At 29.6% G+C, this 22,900-nt stretch overlaps 2 long non-coding RNA genes across 2 annotated transcripts; both read left to right on the plus strand.

Moving 5' to 3' along the window:
• The first annotated feature begins 64 nt into the window (after positions 1 to 64).
• Positions 65 to 2,666, plus strand: LOC124431675. The gene is made up of 4 exons (XR_006944066.1): positions 65 to 846; positions 925 to 1,300; positions 1,746 to 1,880; positions 2,052 to 2,666. It is a non-coding gene; the product is annotated as an uncharacterized LOC124431675 (long non-coding RNA).
• A 2,302-nt stretch (positions 2,667 to 4,968) lies between these two features.
• Positions 4,969 to 8,468, plus strand: LOC124431652. Its single transcript, XR_006944051.1, has 5 exons — positions 4,969 to 5,063; positions 5,446 to 5,529; positions 5,716 to 5,823; positions 5,919 to 6,028; positions 6,434 to 8,468. It is a non-coding gene; the product is annotated as an uncharacterized LOC124431652 (long non-coding RNA).
• The last annotated feature ends 14,432 nt before the right edge of the window (positions 8,469 to 22,900 follow it).

Here is a 22,900-nt window from a genome sequence, read left to right on the forward strand (position 1 = left end):
TGATAAGTTAGACAAAAAAAAATTACATCTTATGTCTGTACACGCAAAATAAAAATATGAATTATAAATGTATAAAATGCCAGCAAGTAAAATAAATATACAATACTTACTACAATAGTAAGTACAAAATTTATACAACAACAATATTGTTAAAATTTATAATTTTTATCTTTTCGATATAGAATATTTTCTGTTATATTGTAACGTGTTTGCCCAAATTTATTAATTTTGTCTTTCTTTGTGACCGCATAAAATAATGTTTCATTTTTGTTTATAATGTTTTGTTATTCTTATACATTTAATCGAACGATTTACTTTGCAATCAATGTTTGTTATTGCAAAACAGAATAGTTATATAAAACAGAAATTCTAGTAAATACATATTCAAGCTTAAAAGTAATTTTAGTAAAGTTATTCAATTTACGTATCTAATAAACACAATACTTGTAACAGCTAAATTTAAATACTAGTTATATAATTAGTTATCAAAATGAATCACACTCATGAAACAATCGTTGAAATTTTAAGTTTCATCATCGTATCGGGAGAATTCATTCTCGATGGAACACATTACCTCCCACTGCTACTTCACATACGTCATTTACATCATGTTACATTAATTGTGTATTATGTACGCCGTCGTATCTCTAATCTAACCTAACCTAACCATAACAACAATTACTACTACTACTATTGTACTTTCCTGTATTACTAAACTTTATTTTCTCTTTTTTCTCTCCTTGATATGGCAATGGATAATTTGCGGATATATTAACAAGTAACTTGCGACATTTCTTGTAAGAGCAATTTTTGTGACATATATAAATACATCTAATATAATGATTGGTAAATTGAACTGATTGCCGTAATTTGCTTTCAGATAGCGAAACAATATATAATGTGAACTCTTTTTTTTTCTTTTAGACAGTTATTTCTAACTTCTAATGGCATCCCAAATATTTTATGAGAGTTCATGTGCTAAAGATAATAAAAAAAAGTGTTGAGTAAAGGAAGGGATTAATTTTGTAATGGATAGATTTTTATGAATTTTATCTAAATTTTATTAAAAAGCAGAAATTATCGATATAAAATATAAAAACAGAATGTCTTAAATAATCTTTCGAGTGAATTTAATAGTAATGACAATTAAATTACACAATTTATGTACACGATTCTACCAGGAAGTGAGAAAAATATAAATGAAACACAGCGATAATTTAATAGAATTTATATATCCGAATAATCAGAAATATTTCCATGCCGTAATATATATTCATGAAAATGATTCGCATTAAAAATGGTAAGTAAAACATACATAAACACATGAATAATAAAATGAGAATTTTTATTTTTACATAAAACATTTATAAAGTTTATTCAATATTGTTATATATGTTTATATTGTTATATTACTAATGTATTTTTCCATGTGGGAAGACAAAATAGTCTCTAAATTTGTTTTGTATAATTTTAGCAGTTTCTATACAATTATGAGTTTGTTCTTGTTGTAATTCTAATAGGTTCAATGTTGGCATACCAAGAATTCTCAATTTCTCATGCTCCTTATCTATATCAAAAATACTTTGTTACTTCAAAGAATTTATTTTCTTATGTCAGAAGAAAATTGTGTAATGTGCATAGTGCTGACACTAAGAGTGGTTTTTTTTGCAAAAAGTTCTAGTGGTTTATTAATATACGAAATAGATTAATAATAAGGTCAAATGCATTTTCTACAATTTGTCTAGATCTCGAGAAAAAATAATTAAATACACAATTCGGTGTTGGTTGGTTACAAAAAGGATACAGTTTTAATATATAAGTTTTTATGGCAAACACATCATCAACAACAATGACATAGAATAGAGGTTTCGTATGCCTGGGTAAGTGTTCTGTAGCAGGCAAATTTAGTGAATTATTTAATAAAGTACAATCTTATATATATCTCCATTAGAAACTCTTCCACTAAATTCAATGTCCACGTATCTAGAAATTTATATTTTGTATCAAGAAATGCCATCAACACTACACTATTGAATTCTTTATAATTATAGTAGTAGCTGCCAGTACTTGGAGGAGCTTTTATTGCTATATATTCCATCTAATTCTCGTACACAATGAGGAAAATTCCAATATTCTTCAAATAATTGTGAATGTTTCTTCTTAGATGTTGTTAAATATATATTAAAAAAAAACAGCTACAATAAACCTATGTTAATGTTAAATATTAGTTTTTCACATTTAAGAAAATAGAAAAAAAGCAATGTCAAATGTAACTAGAGCTAGAAAAGCAAATAGAAACAAATAGATCGACTCTAAATTGATAGTATTGAATGTTCAGTTACATTATTAGATGCTAAATATCCTACATCTACCATCTGCTTCATTATGGAGTAATTCTAGATCACCTTAAATATTACATTTTTTTTATTTCAAATATTTATATTAAAAAAAATAATATTTGTTTTATTTTATTTTATTTATTTATTTATTTATCTGTACTTGAAGCTCAGAGTCTATTACAAGGAGATAATCGAGTTGTTTCCAATCTTACGTTGTTTGAACTATATTCTTAATATAAGTATATTATTAAAAAATAATATATATATATATATATACACAATTCTTGTAAGTAAATTGTTCGATTAAATGTATAAGAATAAGAAAACATTATAAATTCACAATAATTGTATTTGTTTAATATATTTATATTCCATTTAATTTTTAAGTTTTTATACTTATCTGTTGCCAAGAATCTCTAAAAATAATTCGTGTTCAAAATTACAGATAAAACTCCAGTAGCGTGGCTAATACGAACACGTGGTGATCTTTCATATTTTCTATTTGTTAGAAATCAATGTAAGATGAGTTCATCAAAGCACTCTCTTTAGTATATATATGTTATGCATTCTAATGTTAATATCAAAAGTGATTGTCTGAATTTTTAGTTTTTTAGTTGATGATTTTGACAACGAAGTCATGCGTTAAGCTATGTATTTTTTTCACATTACTATAAGTTTTTAAGTATTATTCTATCATTTACAATTATTTTCTTCGTCGTAACTTAATAGATTATGGGGCCAAATGCGCGATAGAATTAAAATAAAGAGAGGAAATGCATAAAAACGCGTATGAATATATTTTACATTATGGAATGAAAAGAGTTCAAAGAATAACACGGTTGCTATGCTTCAAACCAAAAAGCTTTGAGGAACACAAATTATGAATCTAGAAACTGCAGATAAAAGGCTTCCTTATTTACAACGAGTTGTGGTTATATACAATATGAAATGAAATAAATTTTTTTTACACTATTTTCTCATAATCTTCGTTAGAAGATAAATTAAAACTACCACATATTACATTCAATTAAAAGAGCACTTAAAACAGCACTTGGTTTATAAGAAAAAGATTCAGCAGTTTCTTAAAGTAAAGAAAGTGTTTATTTTATTGAAAATGCTTTTTTTATGAAAAAGGAAATATTATAATAAGAAGATATAAGCTTGAATAAATAAATAAAAATATTTTATAAGGTTATCAGTTCTTTGTTTTGCGACACGTAGCAATAATGTTGAGATTATACGTGATCTTAAGTGTAAGAAAGCAGATGAAGATTAAGCGTCACCGTCTCTCTCGCTCTTGTATTCTTCTCACTCTTTCTATCTCTCATCCTTTCTTAATGCCTTTCTGACTTATCCTTTGTTTCTCGAATTCTCATTGTCCTTTCTCTTATTCTGATACCTGCCTATCTATCACATCATATAGAAATAGATTAAAACAATATTTTTAATATAATTTATAATTATTCAAAATTTCTCTCTCGCTCTCTCTCTTTTTCTCTCTTCTTTTAAAATTCACTGATAGAGCAACTACACGGGAATAACAAGAAAGATTAAAATTAAAAAATTATATTAAACAAAATTAAATTAACTAAAAATGTTTCACTTTTATTATGTGATAGACACAACCGGTTTTTCTTTTTTTCTATTATTGTTTAGTTTTTTTTTTATATGTAATATGAAAATATAACTGGAAGTAATACAATTAGTATATAGTATAATTGTATTAGTAGAAATAATATTATATAATTTTGTTTGTAGACACGAAAAAAGAATTGGATTTTAGAAGATTTAATATCTTTTAAAAGAGTAAGACAATTAAAACAAATCGAAACAAATATATATATATAATAAAGGTTTTGCATAAAAGCTTTCATTGTCCGATTATTTTTTTAAAAACCAAAAAACCATTATTTATTTCAAATTATTACTTTCCTGCGAATTTGTCGCTTCAGTTTCTTCTTGTTAGTAACAGTCTGAACATTTCTTATGATTTCCGACTTCTATCGATTTTTAACATTTCATTTTAATTATAAATTCTATATTATTAGACGTTTTTAAATAAAAAATGAATAGATACAGATAAATATTATTTCTTCCAAATATTTACAAGAAAGATTGAAATTTATTACATAGATAAATTTATTTATTATTCGCTTTTATTTATTCATTTGTATTTCGCAGGGCTTTTCAATATTTTCCTCTCTATTGTTGTATGAATCTTACTACTAGTCTATAGATTAGAATACGCCATTAGCATCATAATTCGTTTTAGACAAGTCAGGAGTGTAAACAAATGTACGTGATGAGGATGTGATCACATCAGGAGCGTATTTACAACTTTTAGATATTGTAACACTTTTCGAATGGGAAGTTGAAGCAAGCCCTATAAATGACATGTTAAACTCAATGAAATTGACATATAATTACTTCCGTAGCTGAAGACGTATACGAATAGAAAACTACATAATTCTACAATCTTCTGAAACTATTATAAAATTTACAGAGTGTACTATTCTTTTCGTAAACTGAATATATATGAAAGAGTCAAATAGATAGGATGAAATGGCATACGATTCGCGAACTATTAATTCGGTCCTGATCTATTGTACAAAATGTCCACAAGATTGCGCTTTATAAGGCTTCATACTATCGGTGTTAATGTGAAGGCCATTTAGGATTTACCTGTGCTAGCGACATGGAGTTTTGTTAATCTTCTTATTACGGGTAATTAACATGTTTTTTTTTTCTAAATTACAAATTCTTCCAATATACTAATCGATAGTCAGACATGTGATTTTTATAGTATAGCATTTGCAAGTCGAAAAAATGGCGCGTTTGAAATATATTCGTGAAAATAAAATTGTCATTTAGACGTGTATCGTGGGGATTATTATTACGTTATACTTTTTCTAGAATTTTAAGCTTTTATTTTTGCGGTGTGTATTCTTTGTTTGGATTTTAATCATGATTGATTATAGTTTGATTTTCGTTTAAATCGTATATATACGGATATACAATATGTACATATAATACGCACATGTATGTTTCCATATATTCATAAATATACTTGCACACTCAAATTTATATCCGAATTGTTATTGCCAAGTGTATGATATAAACGTGTAGAAGGTGACTGAATGCCTGAGTTACAATTGAAAGAAAATTTGGAAGCCAATGAAAAGGACATTCTGTAAGTTTTGTGTTGTCGAACGGGTCTTTTTTAGAGCTATTATATATATATTACTCTTTAAAATTATTTTGTGAGATAAATTGTTTCAATCATTTTCTCTAAACCTTGATTCTATACGTGTATGTATGTGTGTGTGTGTATGTATATAATCTTAATTTATATTAATAAAACATTTTCATTTTACAGATTATAATACATAATATTCTACGAATCGATGAAGCTTTATACACAGTACAGTGAAGATAGAGTTTTGTTTTTCATTGTTCTTCGTATGTAGCTGAAAATAAGTTAAATGTATGGTTTTAAAATTTTCAAGTAAATTCTAATAAAAGAACATACATTAATAAGGACGAACTTTCTATTGTACTATTTTGTTTGTTATTTTATAGGAAAGTTTTTTGTTGCCGCATGATAAACAAAGTTAGGGAAGGTGACCTCCCTCTCACTATTCAATGATATGATCCCTACGACACACTCGACTGTTCTGCTACAAATGTAGGTACGTAAATAATATTATTTTCTTATTAATTGTTTCATCATAATTTTATTTTATTTTATTTTAGGATAATTATCATCATTTTTAAATAAACCATGATTAATAATTGTATTAATGTACTTTTATTATAATATTATTAATGTACTAAGTATTAATTAATTTACTTTCATTATAAAATAATTAGTGCTATAAATGTTTTTAATATTTTATAGTTAATAGTTAATAGTTAATAGTTAATATTGTTTACTACTTCTTTTTTTTCGCACTATTTTTGTTTATTTCATTTGTTACATTTTATTAATAGAAATTCAAGTAACCTCTTTTTATTTCTTTAGTATACATATACATTCAAGGAGTTTTCTTTATTATAATAATGATACTAATAATATTGCTTTCATTTTGTTTCAGATCTTATTGTGTAGTTGTTCATGCAGCCATGAATAGGTCAATTCTTATTTCAATAAGGTAAAAGAATCGTGAAGTTGACTATTTTTAAGTTTATTTAAATTTGTTTGCGTTTTGTGATTTCAATTAACTTCTATGAGTGTGTGTATTTGAATAGATTGCGCGCAAAGTTTTAGAGTCAATTTTTGTCGTATAAAGTTTTATGTAAGGCTGTTCACTACCTTTTGTTCAAAGCGTATGTGTCTTAAGCGATAGGTATGTGGACAAAATATGAACTACGAAACAAGCGGGAAATGCCGTAACCATCATACGTCTGTCGTATCGATGTATAAGCTTGTGTTGATTATTCCACCCTCACGCGACATATCAATTGGTTTCGTGTAGGTAGAGTTAATAGTTTAGTAGACTGTGAACGAACTTTTCAGTCTCTCATATGTATATCTTTTTTTATGGTAGCATGCGTGTCTCACAGTGATTCGTGTTAGATAGGACGTCTGTACATATTTGTTTTACGATAAAAGCATAGAAATAATAAATAAAATTGACGCATATAGGAATTAGTATATAAATCTATTTATATTAGTATATAAATAGTGAATAAGAAACAATGTGAAAACAAATGCATAAAGATCATAAGGTACTAAGATAAAGAAACACCATGGCGGATAAAAACAAAAGAAACGTTACTTTTTTTCATATGCCGTTTGTATTAGTCATGTAAAATTATACATTTCTTCTTCTTTTGTTATCATAAATTACCGTCATCATATATATCATGATGTATACAATATAAGTATATTCTTTTATTTCTTCTTATTACTGTTGTTATTACTATATTATTACATTACATATTATTATTATAGTATAGTAGTAATAATAATAATAATATGAAGTGAACTACTATAGAGGAAACTATAACAAAATAGCATTGGGAGAAAAATCTCGTAGATTATGTGGAAACGAACTCATATTTTGATCTTTATGAAAAATAATGTATAATATGTTTAAAAATTATTAATTCTGAAAAAATAATCGACAAATATATATACTTTACATGCATTTGTCATGGAACAAAATTATACAGCTACTATGTCCTACCTAGCACAGATCACTGTGAAATTCACATCAGTCATTAGCTGGTAGTAATATAACAGATTGGATAATAATACCTTACTAAATTATCAAATAAAGAGAAAAATAAGGAGAAAAAGAGTAAATTAGTTCATTATTTTCATTTACATTGATTTGACTAAAACAAATAACCGGAATCATTGAGCTTCAAATTTAAGATTTCCTAAATTACGGATCTATGTGCTTGATTTATATGTACTTTGTAGAATCTTTGTCTTTTTAGTCTATAAAATCTAAAAGAAATTACAAATTTTTTCAAAATTTACCAATAATTTATAAATTTAGATCCCTTGACATAAACGATTGGACATGTATTTTCTTATTTTTATCATAAAATCATCTGACCAAAGTTTATTATGACCAAAAAAATTTTTTTTTTGAACATTTTAAAGGCAAGATTTAATCTACGGCATATTAGTTTCAAAGTTTTGAAAAAGTTTTTTATTTGTGCATAAACAATTTTCCAAAAATACCATTTTTAACACAATTTTTTTTCGAAAAAAAAGCTTTTTAAAAAATTTGAGATCAATAGATTAAACCTTCTTCTCATTGATGGCATAAACCATTAAAAATCCTGGTTAGTGAACAGCCTTAACTTCTTTTTTATAATCATATAAAGTATACAGGTAACACCCGTATAATGCAATTACGATATAACGCAGTCTTGAAATTATTAGATTTTTATCTTTTTACTTATTTTACCTTATTTTGTTCAAAATATTTATGCGTTATGTGCATGAAGTTTTGTTAGATTGTGTGTTCTATTAGATTCGAGTCTCGCGTAACAGAATTTATATAATGTATCATTTCTATGGAACGGAATATTTGCGTTATACTGTTATATCGTTTACCTGTATTTACATATAGAACAAACAATAAGTATTAGTGAATTCAATTCATTGTCTTTTAATGAATAAATAATTATCGCGTAATAGAGTCACATCGTGTAATAGAGTGCATCACGGAAGATGATCAAGACACTAATACGCTTGTTTTACAGAAGAATATTGGTAAGTAAATGTTGAAATTTTATAGCCAATTTAAATTTACAATTCTTTTTATTACAATAAATTTAATATTAGCGAAAATAATTAACTTTTTATTGCTTTGCAAAATAATACAAAGATTTATTACTCATAATAAATCTATTCTTTTAACAAGGATATTGAGGTACAAGGAAAACAGAAATCGTAAAGTTACGGATCCGGTACCTCACTCGCGTTATTGCTTAATTCTTATAATACTTTATAAATTTTTCGAATACCGTCCAAAAATATCTTGAAAAATATATGATTTTTATTGCATCTGTTATCTGTTAAAATTAACATATTTCTTTTAAAAATAAAGTATTTTTTATTTTATTGTAAAATGTACGTAGTTTTACGTAAAAAAGAAATTATTATCGTAAATGAAATATAGTCATTACATGTGTTTAAATTATTAAAAAACTCTCAAAGCTGATATAAACGGCTTTAAAGTACTAAAATAAGTAATTGTGTTTTTGCTCGAGCTGCTAAATTAGAATTGCATCAATTTATTTTAAGTGTATATGCGAGAGTATACGACATTACTTTAACGTTACGTTAACCTGACCAATTAGATCATCCTCATTTAAAGACGAAATACTTACTTCATATAACAAATATAAATTTTTTTTAATCCTTTTTTAGGTAATCATTGCCTTCTCAAGTTAATTTCGATCTACATTGCAAATGAGTATTTTAGAACCATCATAGAACTTCTTAAATAGTAAGTGAACAAATTTAAATCCCTCTAGTTCGTTATTGTAGGTGGGTTTAGGAAACCACCAAAGTATTGAAAACAACAAATGCTTTTATTCAAATAAAAATATAAAAAGGTTCTCTATACTGTCTCTCGAGATATATAAACTTTTTCTTGTCTATACATTTGCTCTACACTCGATGCTCGATAAAACTCAACTACTCTGCTTTGTTTTGCTTTGCTTTGCTTTGCTTTGTTTTGCTTTACTTTGCTTTGCTCTGCTCTGCTCTGCTCTGCTTTGCTTTGCTCTGCTCTGCTCTGCTCTGCTCTGCTCTGCTCTGCTCTGCTCTGCTCTGCTCTGCTCTGCTCTGCTCTGCTCTGCTCTGCTCTGTTCTGCTCTGCTCTGCTCTGCTCTGCTCTGCTCTGCTCTGCTCTGCTCTGCTCTGCTCTGCTCTGCTCTGCTCTGCTCTGCTCTGCTCTGCTCTGCTCTGCTCTGCTCTCTTTACTCTATTTTGTTCTGTTATATTCTATTCTCTCCGCACTGATTTTATATTGCTTACGTTTCTTTCTTTCTTTCTCTCGCTCATTATCACTTTCTTTCATCCATGTATATCTTTTAGGATACGGATCTACGTATTACATCCAGACAAAATTCGTTTATACAAAATGCGCATAGACGTTGCTTAATCTCCGCATATACATAAACATTCATTTTTATCGCTCACAATTCATAGAATTACGTTCCATTGTTATATAAATTATTTCTAGCATTCTTTCGACATTTACACACATGAACGTTTTCCTAATTTTACATTATGACAATAACGAAAGATTCGAATCGATACAAGTTACTGATTATAATTTTTTTAATAAATTTTTGAGCATGACCATTAGTAATTCCATTTTATGATTTTCAATTGTGTTTTTTTCTTGTTTTCTTATATTGTGTATGGCTGTTTTTATTAGCTTAGGTTAGAGTCTTTTTGCTTTGTCGATTGGAGTAATTTAATCAAGCATAAAATTAATTAACGCTTAGTTTTCATTCGTGTTTACTCGTAATATTAGTGATGAAATATCGAACATTTATTTATCTGATATCGTCAGAGAAAACATTATATGGTTACATTCTTTGCTTTGTATTTAACACTAGAAAGACCGAAACTTAGTATATACCTATATTGCCCAAAAGCAGTCAAAATGACAGCATTGTGAACGAATAACTAATGTGTTTTGAAATTTGTTTAAAATTTATTTTTAATATTTTTTATATTATTTATAGTTATATAACAAGTTATTAGTAAATATGAACAATAAAAAAAATTTACTTCACTTAGAAAAAAAAATTATTTATGCATTATTATTTGTACATTTTATGTAAATGAAAGTGGAAAGCTACTCTTTTATTTGGTTTGCTTTTATATATTGTAAGAACACAATTCTCTGATTTATATAGCAGAGTGGAAAAACGAAATGTTATCCTTCGTTTGTTTGGCTGCTTTGGGTAGTTCTCTTTTATTTCCTCTAATAGTTCCTACTAGGGTTATCTTTTTGGTCAATAATTTTGTCGCGAGTGACATGCTAGTGAAAAAGTTATCGGTCGTGATATTTCTTCCATAGCTTGTATATGGCTCGACAAGTTTCAGAACAACGTGTTCACTGAGAAACATTGATGATGGTCGTTGTTCATCTTTCCCCAAATAAGGAAAACCTGTGTTTCACTTTGAATATAATCCGCTTCATCTTCAGATGATAGTTCTGAATTTGTTGCATTTGATTCTATATCAGAGCATTCTTCACTTATGTTCGTTAGCTTTTCCAATAACTCACTTCTATTCTTCATTTCTTTCATGAATTTAGGGTGCAAAAGAAATAAAATAAACAATTTGTTAGAACAAGTATCACTACATAAAGATTCGAATAACAAGTACTACTTTAGCTTATTGAGCAACTGCAACTTATCATGTATACGCCCAAATCGATAATTTATCATGTACTTGTATGTTATCATGAAACGGTAATCGAAAAAAAATGAAAACTGTTATTTCAATACAGAGCCGAACTGGTAATATAAGAAATTTACTCTATTCAATAATAAGAATCATTTGATTATTTAAAATTTCCCAAGCAGTCATTTTGACTGCTTTTGGGCAATATGGGTATAACACATATATATGTATATATATACCGGAAATGAGGGGGGGGAGGTAACTACAATTATTAATAAACACATTTATATGTTGTACAAAAAGTCACAAGATTCTAAGAAATTGTGTCATTATATATATATAATTGTTTTTCTAATTGAAATTAAAAAGCAGTCAAAATGACTTCCTTGGGCAATCTAGTGTTAATTTATCGTGATCTATTTCCATATGTCGTTATCAATATACCAAGAAGTGAGCAAGAAGACAAAAACGACGAGTGTTGAATCATAATCTTATTTTTTTATTAGTGTTTTGCATTCAACAAGTTTACGGACGTGAAATTTAAGCATACTTTGTTCACACAATATAATTCATTCCAAAACCTTCATATTTTTAAAAATAAAAATTGTTAAAATTAACAATCAATTAATATATTTTTAACAATCAAAAAATTGTTAAAAGTAACAATCACACTGAATCGTTTCAAGAAACATGATATCTATGCGCGGATAAAATGAGCGCATTTGACCTTCATCTTCTGCGAAGGAAAATACGCTGTTACCTATTTCAATTTCATTTGTTTATAACTTGATAATAAATGGTTCTAGCCAAATTTCAAATAACATATTTTTTTTTATTTCCGCTTTTAGAATATGCTTCTGCAGTTTGGCCGGTAAATCCGGTATTTCTTTTATTCATGCGGCTTGATAAAAAATTTATTTCTATCTTTCCGCAATATTCAATACCGGCCTATACCATAACATTACCGCTCCCCATTTGATAGCGATTTAAATGTAGTTTTTCTTTTCTTAAATCATAATTCTAAATAAAATAATAATTCTATCTATCAGGATCATTCAGATTAAATTTTTTTTTGTCGCTAAAAATTTCTCCACTTTTTCATTCAGTGAATGTGCTCATGGGCAAACTTCAAACGTGCGGTTTTATGCTTCTCAATTAACACTTAGCCGACCGCACGTGCCACAGAGAACTGTTCGGTTTCCACCGCGCTTAGGAAAGCCAAACTGCGCTGTCCACTGCGCATTTTTCGGAAGTAGCACGGACTGAAATTCACTATTTGAACTTAAAAAAGTCCGAAAACTTGTCATGTGAGCAATTATATTTCATGGCAACAATTTCGGTTAACGATTTCACATATTATCTATATAAAACATAAAATGAAAAGTTTATAACAATTATTTTTTAATCGTTTTTCGAAAAGTATAGGTAACAAAATCAGGAAATTAAGGACATTAAAGATGACTAAGGATAAATAAGACGACTCAAACATGGAATAGAAAAACAGTAATATATTTTAATATTGTTTTTTTTGTGTGGTATCGTTCAAAACATTGTAGTTTATGTAATGGCACATTACAAAATTCACAAATATATCGGGTATAGCCCGATTTCTTATTTGCAAAGTATACTCTGAATCTCCGGTGAGGATATTTTTTCTTTCCATTTGTTATAATAGGTACTAGTCTGTGTTTCTTAAAATCTTGCGATAAACGTCTTGGTGAGTCATGTCTCGGTGCTCGTTTTGTTGGTTGAACTACGTTCGATGGTCCTGCCTGTTCGGTGTCAATATTTTGAATTCCCTTCTCCTTTGTTTCCACCAATGCAATTGCCACTTCGAGTAAAAATTTTTTATAACTCGTTCTGTTATGACTTGTTTTTTTGTGAACTAGAAAGGAGTTAAAAAGAACAGCGTTAAAAAAATAATGTACTGCCTTTTTTGTCCACTTAGTGCTGTTCCGGAAAATATTATAATATGAAATGTACTGATCTGCACGATCAACTCTTTCCATATATTTATTGTATTCTACAACAGATTTGGGTTTTGTTGTCATCCCTGACCAATGTGGAACGTTGACCATTTCTACCGAATGCATTGTCGAAATGGTTCTAACGGTTCGGTTCTTCATAGCCTGCCAGACGTGCAAAAGGACTTGCCCCTTTCTTGCAAATTTCGTTTCATGTTGCTTCAATGTAACGTTTCTTAAATTCTTCGGAAGTCCTCTATTTGCTCTAATTGTTCCGCAAACTTTTGTTTTCTTCTAACACGTTGACTGCTACGCGCGTTTTCAGTAAAATCTCCTTCAGGCCACGCGTACCGCTGTAAACAAAAAGAAACAAGATACGTGGAACAAAAGTTCAATAAATCTGACCTATCATCGTGTTCACGGATGCATAAGAGGAAACCTACTAATCCCGAAGAAATAAAAAAAATTCTTGGGACTGATTTTAATTATGGGAGTTGTAAAAGTAAACCCCATTGCCAATTATTGGTCGAAAGCCCACTGTAATATTTTCAATTTTGCCAATAATGTATCCATTGCCTATATCGATCGACTTGGAAAAATTAGATTTCGGGAATTATTAGCTGCAAAATTATTAGGTTCGACTGAAAATACAACAAATCCTTGTTTTCGTCGGAGTCAGCATAATATCGTTGTTCGGAAAAATGATTTCGGAGGAAGCATTAGACGCGCATGCAAACAATGTTTTGTAAATAAAAGTCGTCGAATGGGCTGATCAGAGACACGAGAAAATTTAAAGAAAACAACAACTTATTGTCCAAGTTGTCCCGAGCAACCCTAGCTTTGTATAGAATGTTTTAAAGTTTTACATTCTACAGAATTTTCTTAATAAACCATTTTCGTATTACTTTTATAACAATAGTTTATATTAATGAATATTCATTATAAATTTAAGTTTATATTAATAAATATAGTTTATATTAATTAATATTCAATAGTTTTGTTACTTCCTCTGCGAAATATCTTTTCAAACACATCCGAATATCCTTCGCAAGTAGTCAAATAAGCGTCACCCCAATACGGTTGACGCGGCCCAATCAAAAATTCTATTCTCATCCGAATATGGGTGACGTGGCAGTCAACGTGCTAAAGGAGCAATTTGGCTGTTTGTATGCTATTGTAATAATTGTCCATATATACATGGTGATGGAATCCCACATAAGGATTTAAAATCGTTAGGACCGTATTTTCTAGCGTCGCTTCTGAGCCTGAATATACTTTGAAATTACAAATATATCCAGATGCCGCTTCGCAGAGCATCCGCATCAGAATCCCATATTTTACGATTTTTGCAGGATTATACGTGCGGAAAAATAATCTACTCCGCCAAGGTATTACGCCTTCATCCAATGATAATTGCTGCTTTGGTGTATACACAGTCTCGAACTTGTGTTGTATATAATTGAGAATTTCTCTAATTTTGAATAATCTGTCTGATTTATCATGCAATAGATCATTATTGCAAAAATGCCACATTCTCCAGATCTGCATAAATCTATTCCGGCTCATTGTTTTGGCGAAGATTGGCGTTTCTATATATGATAGAGTGGACCAGTAATCATATATATCATCTTTGTGTACTTGTCCCATCAAGATAATTAACCTCAGAAATTTTTTCATTTCTGTCACTGTGACGTCAACCCATTTTACTGATTTATATTCTTTATACTTGTTTGTAACCTGAGGGCGATATCTGTTTGTTTCTGTTAGCAATAATTCGAAGAGATCATCGCCAAGAAACAACTGTGCCACTTCCCATTTGTTTTCATGATCTTGAGGCATCGTGTTAATGCTTAAAGTCCGACCATATGGTTCTAGTTGAACTATTGCATCATTCTCTGTTCAATCATCGACATCATTGACAATAATATCTTTTTTCATGTCGTCGGAGGAATCATCTTCCGATTCGCTCAAAAGTATCCGACGATTACTTTGCCGTATAGGAACGATAGTGTTATCATTGTCATCACTTTCACAATCACTTATCAGTGTAACGCTGTTTTCAGAACAGTTTGATAGTACGTCCATAAACAACTTATCATTTATATCTTCACTTATGCTTCTAGACATTTTTAAGGATATTATTCTTGTACTTCACTTCATATCGCTTGTTGGGAATCACAGTGAGGAGCTTGGCTTGTACACTAATATCCACAAGTTGAGTGGAGTCAAATATATTATACTTACAGGTAAGAGTGGGGTGTGGGTGGCATTTTCAGTTTCTAATGGATGTGATGTTTTGGTGGTGCTGACCTATGGTGTCAGTTGGGCGTGTGTTCGTTAGTAATTTCAGTGTGGCGGTGCTAGCCGGACCTTTTTTAGACTAGGTAGTAAGTTGCGAAAATGACCGCGAAGGTTGACTATTTTCAAGGTGTCAGACACTGGGTGCATGTAGTGGTCATAAAGTAATTGACGAGTCAGATTTTATGACTATTAGAAGTTGAGCGCTAATGGTTCTTAGGGGTTCCCGAAATCCTGAACCTAAACAACCGTAATAATAGACAATAAGAAGCCTTCAAAATTAGTTGATTTTATTATATGTTATGCTCCACAACAGTAGTCCGTCAGCAATTGCGAAAAACTCCAGGTCGAAGTAGTTAATAATGACAGAAAACGAGAAACGTGTTGCTAAAGTCAAAATAGGAAATCTCCCCGATCGGTCGGGCACCGACTTGCTTCAAAATGGGGAGATCTCCCTGATCGGTTGGTTAAGTGCTAAGAGAGGCAATTTAAATTTTCGTGTTTAATGTACTTGCTTCTTTGCAGAATGCAACGCACATTTCTTAAATATGTTTATACTTTTTTGGCGATTTTCCCGGCAGTCCCTTTATAATTCGAAGTGAAGTGTAGAATTCTTTTTTATATTTCCCATAATTTTTACAATATGTCAGTAATAAACATTAGATAAATTGTTGTATAGATGAAAAGTAGTATGTGGACAGTATCTCCATCGAGACAACATCTCTATTGATAAAATCAATCGATCTAATATATTGTTTAATTTTTTATCAAGTCTCCAGGATCTATTCTTTCGAGCCTTTGTAGAATGTATTGACTATAAATATTATCAGCTTTCGAAATAAATTTATGTGTTATGAAATTTTGTTTCTTTGGGATCAGTGAATGTTTCTATTCGTTTTTCTATACTTTTTGTCCATGAGCTATCAAGTTTTCATATGGCTAGTACTAGTATTACTAGTCTTTTCAATCTTTTGGTTGTCTTTCAAAAACAATATTTTGTGTCTTGTATGACTGGTGAAAATGATTTTAGGGATTTTTTAAAGAGTATCTTTTCTGCGTTATTGTGATTATCTTGGTATTCTGATTGTTACGTTATTGTGATTATCTTGGGTATCTTGTATGCTTTTTTTTACTTCTTTGGTTAATTTGTTTAGTTGTCTTTTATTTATTCTTGTTTTATTTTTCTATCATCTAGCTTTGTCTTGCCATTTTTGTAAAATATTGTCAGAATATTTTAGGATTCTTTAGGATGAATCATTTTGTATGATTGTTGCCTTTTGTACACGGCCTTTTGTACATCTGTTATGTTAATTGTTTCTTCAATTTGAAGAGGAGTTGTTAGCAGAATGTTACAGTTCAGTTTTAATTCTATAATTTCTTTGAATAACTCTCAATTTGTCTTTACGTTACACAGAGTTCATGCCTTTTTATAAATGATAGATTTGTTTTAGTATGTGATTATTATAAGTGAGTGGTCAGAGCCAAGTTTTAAAATATAATGGATTTAAATCTTTTAAGATGTTAAAATCTAGTAGATCAGAAGTTTTATTATAAAAGCCAGACAATAGGTTGGCTTACTGTGAGGATGTTCAGATTAGCGTTATCTAAATATCCATTTAGTTTATTATCTCGTGATGTTATTTTCGATCCTCAGTTCGGATGCTAATATGAAATGCATCATACATCTTTGATATGCCAACATTGAACAATTTTTACAAGTTTAGCAACATTACAATAATACGTCGTATCTTTATATTCACATAGATGTCAATGCAAAATTTGTACGGTGTATGCTCGAACGTTTATTGAATGATTCTCCTGCACTGGTCAAATTTAATACGTTTGTACAATTTGTCATAAAGGCGATGGACATAATAGGGATCTTTGCTTTCGTGTCTGTATGTGTGTATGTTTATATACTACATACATACGGATATCGATAAATTGTAATTTTTAGAAAGATGGTTTGAAATTTTTTAGTTGACTTCTTGTTGTCTTATTAAATAAGGAAAAGTTTATTTTCGAAATCCTGTTATATATTCCTAAATATTTAATTATATTATTTCATGAAAGAGCTTTCGTGATTAAATTTTCTGAAATTATATAAACATCTTATATATTAGCGATTCTGAAAATTGTTTTATATATTTTATATATGTTTTATCTTTACTTAATATTAATCTTATTACAAGTTAACTAAATATATACGGCACGTAAATCTTTTTCTATTTACATTTATGTAGAGAAATGAAAAGAAAAACTATTTTAAATAAAATTATTTACTATCATTTTTAAAATTGTTGTGCATTTTCCTTATTTTTCACCAAGTATTTGAGAAATTAATATTATTATTATTTTAGTATACAGTGGTGGCCACATACTTACGTACGGTTAACAAAATCAAATTTGTTTTGCTATGTATTTGCACATTTAATAGTTAAATAAAAATCAGTTTTATTTTTTATATACTTTATAGCATACTTTATGAAAGAAAAAATAGAGCTTTTTAATTTATTATAACTAACAAGATTCATGTATTTTTTTGTTGAAGAGCAATTTCTTGCAGAAACGTCCTTACGTACATAAAGAAATATTTATATTTTCATAAATAGTTTTAATTTATAATAATAATAACCTACTTATGATTAAGATTTAGTACTTAAATCTTTATTTCTAAAAACATCACACCTGTGTGGTAGATTCGATAAGTCGAATACATCGACTAATTGGTATGAAACCCAAGCTTCTTCTATCCTGATATACAAATTGTTAATATTTTTTGGTTTGTGTTTCTTCACATGTTTATCCACGTTAATCCATATCATTTCTGTAGGATTTAAGTCCGGAGATTGTGCTCATCACATTAATATATTGTTTATTTAAAAATGTATTTATTACACATCCAGTATATTGTACTCTTCAGTAAATAGAATTAATTGCAATACTTATTTTTTACAATATTTAATAATTAAGTTTTACAATATTTAGGTATGAATTAAATTTGTCCATTATTCCTTCGATTCAACAAATAGAGCCTGAGCCGTTCATAGTCATAGCACCCTAGACTAGTATCCATTTACTATCATCTTTTATAGTTTGTTTTAGACAATTTTTACTTTATTCTTCGCCTATATGATGTCTGATATACATTTTTCCGTATCAGATCTAAGCCTATTAAATTTAAATTCAATGGTGAATACAACTTTTAACCACTGTTGAGGCATTCAATTAAGATGTTCTTTTTAATTGTAACTCGTTGATTTTTTTCTGATAGAATGATTTTTTCTTGCAATACGTCTATTTAATTGAAACTCATTCAATCTTCGTCGAATAGTCCGAACACTTATTTATGTATCCAAATTTGTAGATATTTCCTTGTGAATATCGACAGCAGTCTTAAATCTATCAAATTTAAATAATCCATGAATTTTTTGATCTGTTCTCATATCGGTTTTTTGAGGTTTCGCTTTACGCGGCAGGTGATCTGAAATTCCGTGATGTTCAATATATTTTATAGGTTGATGACACGTCATAACCGATAGTTCAAATTCTCTGGACATCTTATGATACGATTCTTCATTTCTGCGAAGTCCTAATCGTCCTTGTTCTGGCGTAATATTCTGTATGTACATACATTCCTCTTTAATAAGTCTATATTCGTTCACATTTACAAATAAAGAAAAGGAAGAGAAGAAAATATTTAAAATGACAATATTTATCGCTTTTCAAAAAACTGTTTTAGATTTTTTTTACTGTGCATAAAATCAATTTTATTATTAATGAAATATATACATACTCTCTTGTGTTACTCTCGTTCTTGCTACTACTAGCATTCTTTGCTAATGTACAAAATAAAAACAAGAGAATATTTTTAATGAAACTATCTGCCATTTTGAAAAATATTTACATTTTCCTTGTCGACAAATATTTAATAAATATAATAATAATATTAATTTTAACACCTACACATACTTTTCTAATAGATATATTTGTACCCATAATATAATATTAAATATACACAATATTTAAACTTTTATAAAAATTTTTATAAGAAAAATGTACATATTGCATGTTGATATGCAGCTCATGTTATAAAATGCTAGTTTAATTGGGCGCACGTTTTAATCGTTTGAAACAAAAAAACAAAGATTTATTAAACCTATGAATATAATTATCACTCAAACTAAATTAGTTATCACTAAAACTAATTAAATTAACTATAGAAATTGAGGTTCGATTTTTTTAGAAAGATTTAACTAGAACAAAGATACAGAAGAGAAATATCCAAACTATCACTATAATTATAATTCCAGCTATAGGTCCATATTATTCACTTGATATAGGTGCAAAATTTCAAGTCAATTGGTCTAGTCTTTTTTGGTCCAATTTGAAAAATGTTTCGAAAAAAACGTATTTAAAGTTTTCCATCCTGTTACACTTAGTATGACCGAAATTATAGTTGATAATAACTGGTTTCAGTATCTTACTCCTAATTAGCTATATCAGGACTGTAGAAAAAACGTTCCTCAACATCGAAGAAATCTTGTAAAATATTATAGCTCTTTCATCAATGCTCGCAATATTCATCTATTTCTCCAGTCTTTTTTCTGCATTACAAATATTTCGAAACAAACATCGAGATTAATGAATTTACACTTTACAGCAAAGATTCTATCCATACTAATAATAAATGGATAGAATCTTTGTTCCAATAAATTTTCTGAGATCAATTTCTCATAAATAAATCTGATGAAATTGTATTATTCGGCGTTGTTTTGCACTACCTTGATTGTGAAACGACAAGATGAAAATGACTAGAGAAGTTTTTATGACTATCGCTCCGTGTAGGCGAGTGCTAATAAGGAAGAACGACCAAGTAGGCCACGCCGGTCGAGAGAAAAGCGCTGGCTGTAATGACTCGCTTTTAAGGAAGATGGTTCAGAGGTTGCATGATGATCTTCAATTTGCAGATTTGCACAAAGCAACATTTGCACGCGCGAAAACAAAGGCACTTGACGTTATCCAGAAGTTGCACCGTATGAACACGTAAGACGCCAAGATGCCAACATATAACGCGATGAGTGTTATCGGTGATAACGTGAGATGATGCTTCTTTGGAAGAAGCCTAGAATGCCTATAAGAGTAAGCCAGGGGCGATGCTGCAAATGCTTATTTATTGGCAAAATGTCGTTATTGTCAGATAGATGAAATTGCCGGAGGAAGGGATCTCTTCTTAGCATTTCTTAACACATTGAGCGCCACGCCGATTTTGAAGGCAGTCCCCGTCAGGCCACGCGCGCCACTTAGAAGTGCTGGTATTATAATACGAATATATTGTAAATCATGTTACGATAAAAATGTATCAAAAGATAGTAGACAAATGGCCAGGAAAAAAACTAAACGAGTTGTCACATTTTGTAATATCTGTAAAGGAGAGGTTTTTATGTTTACCGTGATTCAATGATATCCACAAATCTTGTAAAGTGTCAAAATTAAATAAATTTTGAATAATTTTACTGCAATTCCATAAAATAGTGTAAATTTTATATAGTTCTATATCATGTTATATGCTGTCTAAATGTAATTTCAGTGTCAGCCAGCGGTGGTTGACGCGGTCTAAATGTAATTTCAGTGTTAGCCACCACTGGCTGACGCGGCCTAAACGGAAAGTCCAGTGTCAACCACCGATGGCTGACGTGGCGCTTAACGTGTTAATACTTCTCCGACAAGGCGTTAAACTTGGTGCAGTGAAAGAAGAGCGGTTTGAAATGATGAGATGGTCAAAAACGTTGTAGGCGAAGTGGAAACAGAAGGTATACCACAACGTGTTTGAACCTCATTAGATTGGAAAACTGCTTTTTGATACCAAAAGGAATCTGAGCCATGTGCATGGGTAACACAGGAGATGATTTTTCCTTGGCAGTGATCTCATTGAAACAAGCGATAGAAGCTGAATGAAGACGGTCATTCTTTTAGAGATGACAGAAGTTAAATGAGTCCGTTTCACTAAAAATCATGCAGTCTATCTGGATATCAGTAGAGGACTTATAAACTATGAAAATCGGCAATACCAGGCAGGAATGTCATGCAACAATGGCAAATAATTAGACATTTCCACTGTTTACCATTTCGCCATGAGAAGATGCTGCAGTTGTATAATTATATTTATAACTGAAATAATTATTGTTTACAATTGAAGGACGTCTACGACTCTCTTCGTCTTTAATCTTTCTTTTCTATCAAAAAATTTCTAGAACCAATGTTGAGTTCTACGTTGACAAGTTGACTCTTCACCGAAAACAAATTTGATATTTCGATTGGTTTACGTTCCAATTTAAACTTATATAACAAAATCGATCAAATTTGCTTTTTCCCCATAATTAATTTAAAAGATTATGTTTAACAATACTAATGAAAGAATGAAAACAATGGACATAAGCTGTAATTAGTAGTGTCATTTGACTGATTAAAATGATCACGTGACTGTAACAAAAAATAAAGGTAACTAGAAGAATCAGTACCAAACTTAAAATGATAAATTCGCAATTATTTTTGCATCAATCCAATATTTACAAAATAGATGACTATAGTCTTCAGTAAACTAAAGTACCTCAATTTAGTATGGTATGGTATATTAATACTTCTAGTTTGTTTGATCAAAGAGTCTTTAAACATAATTTGTTTCTTTCAACATAATTGCTAACAATGAAATTGGTGACATAATTATGGATGTGAGGAATATTGAAACATTCATGAATATATCAGGTAAAAGTCACGCTGGCATCAACAAAGAATAAAGCTTGGGTTGATACAAATGTTGTAGAAATGAAAAAATTTTTGGGGCTTGTTATCCTAATGGGAATAGTAAAAAAGCTAGAACAAGACGATTATTGGTCTACTCACCCTGGATTACATTCACCTATTTTTGGGAATACAATGCCAAGAAACCGATTTCGGCAGTTATGGAAGTATTGGCACTTCAGCAATAATGAGCATTACCAAGAAAGGCTTGATAAAATAAAACCAGTCTACACAAATTCGGTAGAAAAGTTTCAAAAAATTTATAAACCCGAGAAAGAATTATCGCTGGATGAAGGTATCAGTCCATGGAGGGGCTATCTTTTCGTACATATAACCCTGCGAAAATTATAAAATATGGAATTTTAGTCTGTATGGTGTGTGAGGCGACATCTGGTTATATATGCAATTTAGAAATATATTGTGCGCAAGGAAAATCGATAACTGCGACAATATTATCCGTGCTATCGCCATATTTAAATTTATGGCACGATGTATATATGGACAACTATTACAATAGTGTAAAAGTTGCAGAGGAGTTACTAAAGCATAAAACAAACATCTGTGGCACAATTAGAGCAAACAGAGGAGTGCCAAATTATTTAAAATCT

Source organism: Vespa crabro, chromosome 22 (assembly GCF_910589235.1).
Source record: "Vespa crabro chromosome 22, iyVesCrab1.2, whole genome shotgun sequence".
NCBI classification, from domain to species: Eukaryota; Metazoa; Arthropoda; class Insecta; order Hymenoptera; family Vespidae; genus Vespa; species Vespa crabro.